This window comes from Carcharodon carcharias, chromosome 6, assembly GCF_017639515.1.
Source record: "Carcharodon carcharias isolate sCarCar2 chromosome 6, sCarCar2.pri, whole genome shotgun sequence".
Taxonomy (NCBI): Eukaryota; Metazoa; Chordata; class Chondrichthyes; order Lamniformes; family Lamnidae; genus Carcharodon; species Carcharodon carcharias.
Window position 1 is genome coordinate 23020503 of NC_054472.1, and position 12281 is coordinate 23032783.

The window sequence follows — 12281 nt, forward strand, 5'->3', positions numbered from 1 at the left end:
TTTTAAATTCCTCTAACAATACCAACTCACACCACCCCTCATAGGTGCATGGGAGTTTTAGGGACCTCACCCATTGGTCGAACATGATTTGTTTCAGCTGTTTGAACTTGATGTGAGTTTATGCGGGTTTCTTATGAGCGTTCCAGAATTGCTGGAAATGTGCCTCCAGTAGGCACTTAGGATAGCAGCCTTGGTCTGCTCAGAATTCATGGAAACACGGAGTCAGCATGAAGTAGACCTCTTGGGCTCTCCCTGACAGCTGCCCTTGAATTAAACATGTTCAGATATCCAATGGCCATTTTAACTGTCCTGTTACTTTCACACAAGTAGCAGAAAATGACTCCATCTCACTGCCTTCGAATTTGGGAATAAATCTAGCATCCATGAAGGCCTCAGAGTGTGCTTCTGTGTTAGAGCGATAGGAGGTGCTACCAGGTAGTGACCGATGTTCCTTCACAGCTTCCAGCTGGTCTCTCCCTCTCTCCCTTTGAGCTGCTAGCTCCATTTCCAATTTTCAAAGCTAGAATTCTCTTTCTCTTTCCTGTTCCTTTGCTCTCTCTCTCTTTCGCTATCCCTTTCTCTCTCTTTGGTTGGAAATTTATGGCCACGTTGGCGTCGGGTGTCATGTTGGGGGGGGGGGGTGGTGGGTTGGGTGGGGGGATGAAGGTGTGAGGGGAGATGAGGTTGGGACGGGGAAGAGGGAGTATGGGGAGGAGAGTGTAGTGGGGAGAATGTGGCATTGGGAGGTAGGTGTAAAGGGAAGGAAGTTGTAAGAGAAGGAGTTCAGACGGGAAGGAGTTCAGGGGGAAGGAGTCGGGGAGGAGGAAGGAGTTCGGAGGGGGGAAGGAGTAAGGGTGGAAGAGAGAGTAAGAGTGGAGGAGGGGGTAAGGATGATGTCTAGGTGAACATGCAAGGAAAGGGCCTGTGGAGTCAATGACTGCCTTCTGGGGAATGAACTGAGGGTGGGCATGGTATGAGGGAATGGAGGGGGGGTGCAGAGTGAGCCAGAAGAGTGGGAGGGTGAGGGTGCGACTGAACGGTGGAAGGGACGTTGAGGGTGTTTGGTGGGGACTTGGAGGCAGACATGGGCTCTGACGGTGGGAAGGAGGAGGTTGGGGAGGTCATTGTGGGATGAGGGTGGGATTCTTCAGAAGGTAAGGAATGTGCACGTTCACCTGGACATCCTGGAAAGAAAAGAGTTCTGCTTGGTAGTTGATGGTGGGGAGGTGGAAGGTGATGCCAGGGTATCAACAGTGATGGGGGAAAGGAAATGGGTGGCTGGGGGATATGTGATGACTACCATTTTTCTTAAATTGAAAGTGAGCGAAGCAGCGTGTTGTACGGGCGCAGGTGCTGCATGGGAGTGTGACCAGTGGGTGAGCGGACATGCAGGTCAGCTCAAATGGACAACTGAAAGAGAAGCCCAGCAGGCAGCATTGAAAAAGCTCCGGACATTGAGATGAATGTGATTGAGGAAGACTCCACATACGTGGGAGAGTGCTTGCATGACGCTTCGAAAGTTCCTGCCACAAACACCACACTTCTCCTTCCAGAATCACTCATGGTCCGGCAGCGTCAGCTGAACTACTAGTGGGTGTGGGTGGGGGGAGTGGAATGCAGGGGGAGGACTCACAAAGCCTATAAATGAAGCTGAAAGACACCATTACATGTTATTCAGTGAAAGTGAATAAATCTTCAGATTATAAAGTGACAAAATGTATTCACCCATGCAATCACTTGTGATCAGAAATTCTTAACTTTTCTAGGCCTACCACTTCTTCTAGGTGCCGCTCTGACATCCACAGGAGGGGTGGAGACAATCTGTGCAATGGTTGGCCCTGTTGCCTCTGATGATCTTGGTGAGTGTTCACTGGAGAGCCGAGACCTTGAGGGCCCCGGCTTGTTTTGGCTGTCCTCCTGTCGGCCAGCTGCTCCCTCTGCAGTGACAGGATGAAATTGAGGGGGTCACAGGCAAAGGGGACTCGGAGGGAGTGGACAACATCTGGGATTCCTGAATGGATGTCCCAGGGCTGACCAGCTGCCGCTCCTCCACCCTTCAGGTGCCCTGACTGGCCTGACTCCTTGAAGGGAAGGAACACCTGGAGGGCCATCAGGGTGCCCCATTTCACTTTCGTGTTACCACTGCAGGAACTTACCCATGGTTACTGTGATGGACTGCCATCCCGCGTTCTGCTGGACCAGGGTGTCCGTGACGTCCGCCATCTTTCCCAGGGAGACCTCCATGCATGCACATGTGGGCACCACTTCATCAGAGAACAGGTGGATGCACACCTCCGACTCACGTGCCATTCTGTTAAGGGCTTTCAACAGCTCTGTGTGATGTCCCCCCACCTTCTGCTGACTCTCCAGGATGAGTTGGAAGGCCAAATCCAGAGACTCGTCATCCGTCTCGGACCTCACAGGTGCATCTTCCTCAGCAACCCTCCGAGTGGCCGGGAGCTCAGCTGAACCTGCCTCCCCCTGCTGTGGACACATGTCCATGCAGTGACCACCAAATTGTGAACCTGAGCCTGCTGTAGATCTAGGTCCCACCAAGGTGCATGTCTCTGCGCTTGGTGGAGGGTGTGGGTAAGCGCTGTGACGGATCTTCCAGGCTACTTATTTCCAGCTCTTCAGTGGAAGAGGTGTCCTCTTGGCTGGAAGTGAGGACTTGGATGGAGCTGAGGGATTGGCTGGCTGAGGGTTTTTGTCACTTCTTTCCCTGTGAACCAAATTAGTGCATGGCAGCAGGGTGAAAAGCAGGAGAGAGAGCACTCACAGTTGTGTTGGGAGAGGGATGATGCAGTGCAGGATTCTCACATTGGTGTTTGCTGCTGACCTCACCATCGCCGTAGGCATGGTCCATGTCCTCACCAGTCACAGTGATGGCACGCTCCTCAAAGTGAGTGAGGGGCCTAATGTCCTATCCATGGGCCTATCCACACCCAGTCTGGCACCTCTCCCTGCTGTTGTGAGCCAGCTCCTCCTGCATGAGAACAGATGGTGAGAGTGTAAGCAGGACACTTGACACTGCGTGGTGTGTGGAGCCATGAACGAGGTGAGGACATGAGCTCCAAAGGATGTGAACCTGATGGAGATGTGAGGGTGTGTGTGAGAGTTAGTGGTGTTGTCCCTTGAGGTGTGAGATCCCTGTGGGTGTGTGATGGGTTTGTGAGTGGGAGTTGAGTGTGATGAGGTGGCTAACTTACCTTGGCGGAATGGATAAGAGCATTCATTCTCTTCCTGCACTGGATGGCTGACCTCATCTATGCTCCGGTGGTGCTGACTGCTGCCACCACCACCTCCCAGGCTGGATCGGTGACTCTGGTGGACCTCCTACAGTCAGAGTGGGGGCAGAGGACATCGTGGCGGCCTTCCACTGCATCCTGCAGGTGCCCCAGAATGGCGTCACTAAATTTAGGGGCAGCCATTTTCTTTGCTTTCAGGACCATCTGTTGCCTGGAGCAGTCCTGGACTGTAGACATGGGGCAGAATTTTGCCCTGGGATAGCATGTGGGCCCCACCGGCTCGGTGGCGGGCGGACAGCCAACCACTGAAACGGGGCCCGCCACCATTTTGATTGGCCGGGCCAATTAAGGCCCACCCGGCGGGCTGCCCGACAGGAAATGCTGTACGCTTCCTATGTGGGGGGTGGAGGGAATCCCCATCATTCAAAGTGCGCACTGCTCCCTGAGGCAAAGTCCTGTCTCAGGGAGAGTCGTGACAATAAGTAAGGTCTAAAAATAGATAAATATTAAAATTATTAACATGTCCCCCTCATGTGACAATGTCACACGAGATGTGACACGTTAATAATAAACACATAAAATTAATACATTTTTAAAAAACGGGCATGAAACCTCATCCCGCCAGTGGATGATGTTTTATGTATTATCGGGAGCCCGCTGGGGCTCCTGGCCTGCCCGCCAGCCTTAAGGTTGGATGGGCAGCTCTTTAATTATCTTAATTAGCCTGTCAAAGGCCTCAATTGGCCATTGACAGGTCGGCGGGCGGACAGCTGATTTCGCTGTCCGCCCACCTTCCTAAAAATGGCCCGGGATGACGTTGGGGATTCCTCCCGACGTCAACCCGCATCATTTTCCCCTCAGCGAGCGGGCCCCGCCCCCAAATCGCTGAGGGGAAAATCCTGCCCATGAAGTAAGCTGCGCTTTAAATATGGTGCCCAGAACGAGGAAGCGCTGAGGTCACGGAGAGGTGGGCGAATCCGAACCCATCAGTTAGCAATCCGGCATGTTCCTCGTGAAAGTATAATTAATGGTGCAAAAGGTGCCAGGAATGTGATGATACGGCGCAAAAAGCCAAGTTGCCGCCAGTGGGTAAAGCATCATTTTTCCCGCTCACCACCGCACTTTGTGCAAATCTGGGATAATTCTGCCCTTTTTCTTTCTCCTGATCTTTCCTTTCTCTCTCTCTCTTTCCCACTCCTTAAATTCTAGCTGCAATGTGGGCTGTTCCAGCTTGAACTTGGCTGGGTTGATCTTTACATCTAACTGCTCTACTGGGAACGTGAGATCCAAATGTTCTACCAACAACCGGGTCAGCTCATTTCCTTTCACCTTACTGGGCAATTTTAACCGAACTTGCCTAGCCACAGCTTTCAGCTGTTCTGTGCTAAGGACGCTAATGCTTCACCTTTCATATTTCCTTGCTTGACCCACACCTGAGTATCAAAAGTTGCTATTTTCTTAGTGTTAGGAAAAGGGAATTTGCTCAGGCAAGTTACTTGTGTTTTACAATTCGTTCCAGCCACTGAGATTTTTTCCTTTTTGGTTTCCAGTTGGCTCTTTTACATCAGATTTGGCTTGTGTCTTAGCTTGGACCCTAGTCAAATTCCAATGGTTGATCCCTGATTTCAGCTCCCAATTTCTGTTACAGATAGGAGGGGGGTTAATTTAAATATCACTAATTTCTCCTCTCACCAGCCATCCATAAACAGAAAGGTGTTTTTGATTTGCTTCCCCCTTTATATTGGTGGCATATTTCCCAACCCTTCAATTTTGGTGTGATCCAATTTTCTACTAATAACCCCACAGCAAACACGAGATGGGATGAACTCAAAGGGTTAGTTTATTTGTACACACTGAAAACATGGGAGGAGGGTCACAACGTTGCCTCCTTTGCATTCATACAGTAAAAGAGGGATAGAGAAAGTAAAGATTTACAGTGCAGAGACCACAGAGAAAATAAATATTGTTTCAAGTGGGTTCCGGAGTCCAGAATCAAAGTTCAATGAGGTATTCCTTTACGGAAGTTGGTGAGCTGAAAAATCAATGCTGGATAATTCACTTTTCCAGTGGTATTGTCTTCACATGATGAGATAGGCACACATTGATGAATCAGTCTTGTAGGTGATTGTACAGAGTTTCCAGTAGAAGCAGTGTAGATGGGGCCAGGTGTCAACTTGTCCTTGTCCAATAGGCTGTTAGTCAGATGGTAAGAAAGCAGACTGAGACTTTGCAGTTCAGTGAGGCAATATTTCTGGTTCTACAAGCCAGAGGTCCACATTATACATCGTCTTTAACAAAGGGTGTATCCCTCATCTGGGTCCCCGAGATTGTTGAAAGTCTCAAAACGTTCTGAGTTGAAAGGAAACTTGAGGGGCCCTTTGTCTTAGCATATGAACAGACTCCTGTTGGCCAGCCTGCGTTATGAAATTCAGGTGGCCTTTGTATATCTCTCTTTGAATTTGGCCTGTGCAGCCCACAAGGAGTTCATTAGTGGCTCTTCAGGAATAAGGAGGTGTGAGTTTCTCTGATACCGCCAGGTAGCTTCTTTTGTTTGGGGTCACAGAGAGACATAGATTCAGCCATTTTAGGTCTTTGACCAGTTTGAAATTTTTAGAGATAGCAATGAGCATATCTCTTAATATTTTACCAAAATATATACAGGGTGAGGTCTTAGTCCATCACACACATCTTTCAGTTAAAAGCACTATATTAATGCAACTTGTTGTTTTTCTTAGTTTATTTTGAAATGGCTCTAGGAGTATCATTTTGATTCCCAAATTTTCTTATTTTCTGCCTGCTCTTTTCCCTGCTCAATCCCCGATCTCTCTCTTGAGGCTTGGTTTTGATTATTTGATTATTATTTAAATTGAAACAGCGGAAAGTCTGGGGCCTAGTTATCTAATCGAACTTTGTTTAAACTAATAATTCATTTTGTTTCCTCTCCACCTCAAAGAACAGGAAAGGTTTCTGCTCAATGTGCACGTCTGTGCCAATTTCCACATTGGACATTTAACACAGTGTAACAAATATTTCAGGACATTGTATGGAGCTACTCATTCATTATGCTATTATATGGCAAGTGGTAACTGCTGAGCTGACCAAATCCCAACGGGAAACTTGGTCAAGCTATCACAATGATTTGCAGTTTGTATTTATTATGAGAAGGTATGTGTATTGAAGTCAGAAGTAAAGATTCCACTACCACTTTTGAAGATTTTAAGTATTAAATTAAAACCTTTATTAACAAAAGAAGAGAAAACTTAAATGCACAATATTACAGTTATACGGTTAAATTTCATCTTACAACATTTCCCAAAAGGTTTCTACTTAGCTAGGCTCACCAATAAACACCCTTTTCCAGACAACAGTCCCTAGAGATTCTTAATCTATATGAAATCCAGTAATATTCCCGTAAGGCACCCACTGTTGCTATAGGGGAGGTACTTCACAGGCTTCTTTCTCCCTCTCACTCGACAAAGGAAATCGAAGTCTTGTCATAAAACCTTGCTTTCTGGAACAAACAAACACTTCTCTGGTGTGTCTAAGAGGCTGCTTACTTCACAGGTCTGTCCTCGCACAGCACACTCTTCAAGATATCAAATGGCCACACACCCCCCCATACAGCTTTCAATCTTTCTTAAATATGTTTTTTCTCTTTCATCTTTAAACCCATGTTTTTAATTTTCTTTGCAAGTTACCTTACCCAGAATATAAAAATCTTTCATGTTGTCTTTATGGCCACTACTTTCAGAAAACTTCCCATTTTGTTGTAGGCACTGGGAAATTCACAATGACTTTCACATCCCATGGGGCCACCTGACCATGTCCAATCGTGTGGCCTAAATATGTGACTTGACCTTTCGTATGTTCACTGCCAAATTAGCTTCTTGCAGTCGATCAAACAGTTCTTTTAGGTGCTGTACATGCTTCTCCCACATTTGATTGAAAACTACCAAGTCGTCAATATAAACAATTGCACAGTCCTGCAATTACTTTGCTTGTCAGTCTTTGAAATGTTGCTGTTGCATTCTTCTTACCAAATGGCATAACTTTGAACTGATATAACCCATCTGGCATTACAAAAGCTGATACCTCTTTCGCTCTTTCCGATAAGGGTACTTGCCAAAATCCTGCAAAATCAATCTTTGTGATAAACTCTGATTTTCCCACTTTCTCAATACAATCTTCCAACCGTGGAATGAGATATGAATCCACTTTTGTCACTGCATTCACCTTCCAATAATCCATACACAGTCTTTGTGTTCCATCTGGTTTCGGTACCATCACAATGGGTGAACTCCAATTACTGCAACTGAACTCTGTGATGTCATTCTGAAGCATGAATTCAATTTCTTTTTGCATTTGAGCTAATTTTACTGGATTTAATCTATAAGTATGTTGCCTTATTGAAACTGAATCCCTCATATCTACATCATGTATAGCCAAACTTGGTTTTCCCAGCTTATTCCCACAATAGCTTTGTGTGACTACAATAGCTTTCCCAAATCACTTGTCTGGAAGATAATTCAGCATCACATTTAGATTCAAAGCACTTCCTTATCATCCAATTTAATTAGAGGAAAGTCAATTTCAGAATCCTTCATTTCTACCTCCTTTTCTTTATCTACCACTACTAACACCACCTTGTGGTTATCTTCCCTGTCAAAGTACTTATTAAACATATTTACATGACACACCCTCTGGTCCTTTCTTTTACCTGGGATATTTATTAAATAATTTACTTCACCCAGTCTCTTTTCAATCAGGTAAGGCTCACTAAAACTTGCCTTTAATGGTTCATCTGGCAACAAGACTAACACATTAAGCAACAAAATTATGAGCTTTTGCCCTCTTTTCTGCATTTGTCTTCTTTATATCTTCTTGGTATCTTTAAATGTTCCTTAGCTAACTCACAAGGTCTGTTCAATCTTGCTCTGCATTTTGTCACATAATCCAGCAGAGTAGTTTCCAAACTTGGACCCATTAGTTAATCCTGAATCAACTTGAGTGGTCCCCTTACTTCATGACCATAAACTAATTCAAAAGGACTAAACCCTATTGATTCATGAGGGCATCCCTAATAGCAAATAACAAGAATGGAATCCCTTGATCCCAGTCCTATGGGTAGTCTTGACTATATGTTCTCGTCATAGACTTTAAAGTTTGATGCCATCTCTCTAAAGCACCTTGTGATTCAGGGTGAGAGGCTAAGGACTTAAACTGCTTTATTCGTAGGCTGTTATTACTTCCTTAAACAGTTGTGACATGAAATTCAAACCCTGATCCGACTGTATTTCTTTTGGTAACCCATATCTTGTAAAGAATTTGGTCAACTCCTCTGCAACCATCTGTGCTTAATATTTCTTAAAGGTATAGTTTCCGGAAATCTATTGGACACATCCATCATTGTCAGCATGCACAGATTTCCATTTTTGATCTTAGGGAGGGGCCCTATGCAATCAATCAGGATTCTGGTAAAAGGTTCCTCAAATGCTGGAATTGGAATTAAAGGTGCAGGTTCAATCACTGCTTGAGGTTTTCTGTGGTTAATATGACCTCTCTGAAACACAATCTTTTGATAAGAACTTGCACACATGCATGCCTGTGTCCCTGTATAAATGAATGAGTGCACAGTATAGCTTATTCTTAATGTTTCCCAAGTAAATATGTCCCAGGTTTCAGACAATATTCTCATTATATCATAATCTAACATTTGGGATTTTTGATGACACAATAGTGGAAGGCAGTATTTAAATCAGTGGGAAAAGTGATAGATAATGGTTCATTATTATTTTACTTACCTGCACGCTCCATGGGTTTAATTTTAACTTGCCAGTGGCAGGTGGAGACGTGAGATACAAATATTCTACCAACAACTGGATCAGTTCACTTCTCTTTACTTTACTGGGCAATTTTAACTGAACCTCCCTAGCCACAGCTTTCGGGTGCTCTGTCTTAAGGACGCTAATGTTTCACCATTCAAATTTCCTTACTTGACCCATGTCTGGGCATTAAATGTGTTAGGGAAAAGGAATTTGCTGTGGTAAGTTACTTGTGTTTTAAAATTCGTTCCAGCCACTGAGTTTTTTTTCCCCCTCTTGGTGAATGCAGAATGTTAAAGAAACAAAAAATGCTGGCATGTTGGAAAGTGGCAGGAACCTGCCAACATCCGCATTTAACTTGTACATGTTTTTTAACATGCGGGCAATCCGCAGGGGTAGGTTGGTCTTTGCTCAACATATGTTCAAAGCAATTGACTGCATCATTAACCTGGGACCCTGGCTTTAACTGCCAGTGCTAGGGTTGTCTGAAACTGGCCAAGTTGAACAAGGCAAGAGGACAAAGGGGATCGATGGGGTTGAACAATGGGCAACTTGAGAAGCTTTTAAATACTCAAATCTGACAGCTGATTCCTTGCCTAGTAAAAGGCCCCTGCTCTCAGAACTTGTTCTAAAAGTGTGCTTTCACTGCTTTGGAGGTGATTGCTAAGACTTGGAGGCCATTCCTGCTATCTTGGATTTATTTTGCCTTTGACCTGCACTTCCCAGCTCTCAGTGGCATGTCAGCTGCTTATTCAGCTCTATCTAAGGTGTCTGATGAGGTGCAAGAGGATCAGTAGCAGGAGCAAAGGCTGCATTCCATTTGGCCACAAGCAGGGAGCTCCATATCGCAGGAGGCAACTCCCCCAACACAGGCAATACAGGCAGAGAATGAGCTTTGGGGACATTCCTGAGCATCAGTGCCTCAGGAAGCTCAGTCTTTCATGTCAGGCTATTGCTGGTATTTGCAACCTCTGGGAACAAGGCCACCTGTCAAGTGGACATGCATTGCAGTCAAGGGCATTACAGTCCTGAATTTCTTCGCCTCCTTCTCTTTCCAAGGATGTACATGTGATACCCGTAGGATTTCACAATCTGCTGTGCACGAGTCCATCTCTCAAATGCCTGCTGCCTTCTTTGCCCTGACTGCCACTTACATCTGCTTTACTACTGATGAAGCCAACTAGTCAAAAATAGAAGGCGCTGGGATTTGCTGTTCTGATGGATGCCCAAAGGTACAAGGAGTCAGAGTTTCACCCAGGTGTCACTTAAGGTGCCCTCAGATCAGCCAGCAGTATTCATCGACTGAAAGGGATTGCACTTCAGCTATTATGCAACCACTGAAAGATTATCAGGCATGTCTGAGCAAGATATCCAGGAAGCTGCCAAACTTCATTCTTTACGAGCCAGTGTTCCCACAGATATTTGCATCTGTGAACAGGGTCATCGGATGGCTTTTTTGGAGACAAGGCCTAACCCCTAAAGGCGTGGCTGATGACACCCATGAGGGACTCTACCAGTGAAGCAAAGGAGAAGGACAACAGAGACCACTTGAACACAAGTGGTCATTGAGCAGGCCATCAGGATGTGATTTCAGTGCCAGAGCAGATCTGGGGGTGTCCAGAATGATAGTGGTCTGCAATGTTTCCTTCTAAACCGTACAGCCAACATGGCCATGCAGCAACCTGTAAGCTCCCGCGCAGGCCACAGACAGATCAGTTGCTTAAAGTTACTCTGCACCTGAAGCTGTGGAAAAGAATTTAAAGGGCGGGCGCATTTAAACAAATTGTCTGGGCACTACATTAAAAGATTAGAGGGCAAGTTAAAGGTGTGCTGCGCCTTGCACAACATAAGTACAACAGACAGGACTGGAGCTGCAGGAGGAGGAAGGTGAGGATTGTTCACTATTTTCATTGTGGGAGGAACAATAGAAGGAACAGGAGGAGGAGGTGGGACCTGCTGAGGCCAGAGTACTTGCAGCTGCAAACTTTACTGCCAGGCATGCTTCAGCTGATCTGAGGCAGGAGCCATCTGGCAAATCAATGCTGAACCCACAGTGCCCACCGCAGCCCCCCGGCACTAAGCAGTCCCACAGTCAACAGTCCATCCTCCTCACTCGCCTTCTAAACTGATTGTACCATTTTTCCCAGGGTTCAAAGCCCCTTGGCAGGTGACCGGCAACAATGAGGATGACTGGACAATCCAGCTTTGAAATAAAGTTTGTGATATTTAAACACTGACAATAAAAGTGACAATTTAACGACCTTTTAAATGTCAAATTAATTTCCCTTGTGACATTATAATGTTTTTCTCTTTCTTTTCCTTTTACGCCGTGTGGCGCTACTCTTGTGACTTCACCTAAATTAGAGGCAGGATGCTCACTTCCCTGCTCTGACTGCTGATGTGCTCACTGTTGACGTTCTTTGGCTTTTTGGAGCCCATGAAGACCCTGCAATGACTGCGTCACCAGCCCCTGTGCAGAGGCAGACTCAGCCATCGGGGTAGGATGCATCATGTGGGGCTCTGACTGAATAGGGAGGGAGGCAAGGGGGAAGAGTGGGGACACTTTGAACATAATCCTTATTGTTCTGATACCTGTAGAGACCTATAACTTTAAAAAAGAGATTCAAACTTTCAGTTGATAGCTGAAAGAATGACAAAACAAGATTTCATATCTTAAAACTTTTAATGTAACCAATGACTAAAAGTACTATTGATTAAATACTATTTCCTTTCTGTAGGCAACTTATACTTTAAGTTAAAGGAGGAAAATTCCTCTTTTATACTTTCTGCATATTGCACTCTCCATGGAATTACTGTCCTTTTAGCAACAGTTCACAGTTGCTCCCAGCTTCCAATAGGTTCCCTTATCTCTGTTTTGCCAAGTAATAACTTTGATTGACTGTCTCCAGGTGCTTTCTTCAATTTTCATAGAGTTTCTTAAATCCATCACCAGCTGTAAATCCATCGCCAGGACAAATCTTCTAAATCCTTAAATAGCAGCAAGAATGTGTCTCTTCGGCTAGAGACTGCCTCCCTCCCCTATTTGGCTGTGGTATGTTGCAAAGCCAAGCAGCCTCTCCTTCCTGCTGACCACACAATACTGTTGTCTGTCTGTGATATTCATTGATTTGTAGGGAAGTCTGTAACCTGATCTCAAAAATGGTTTTGTCTGCCCTCTTCCCCAAGGCTACTTGAAACACACTAACCTTGC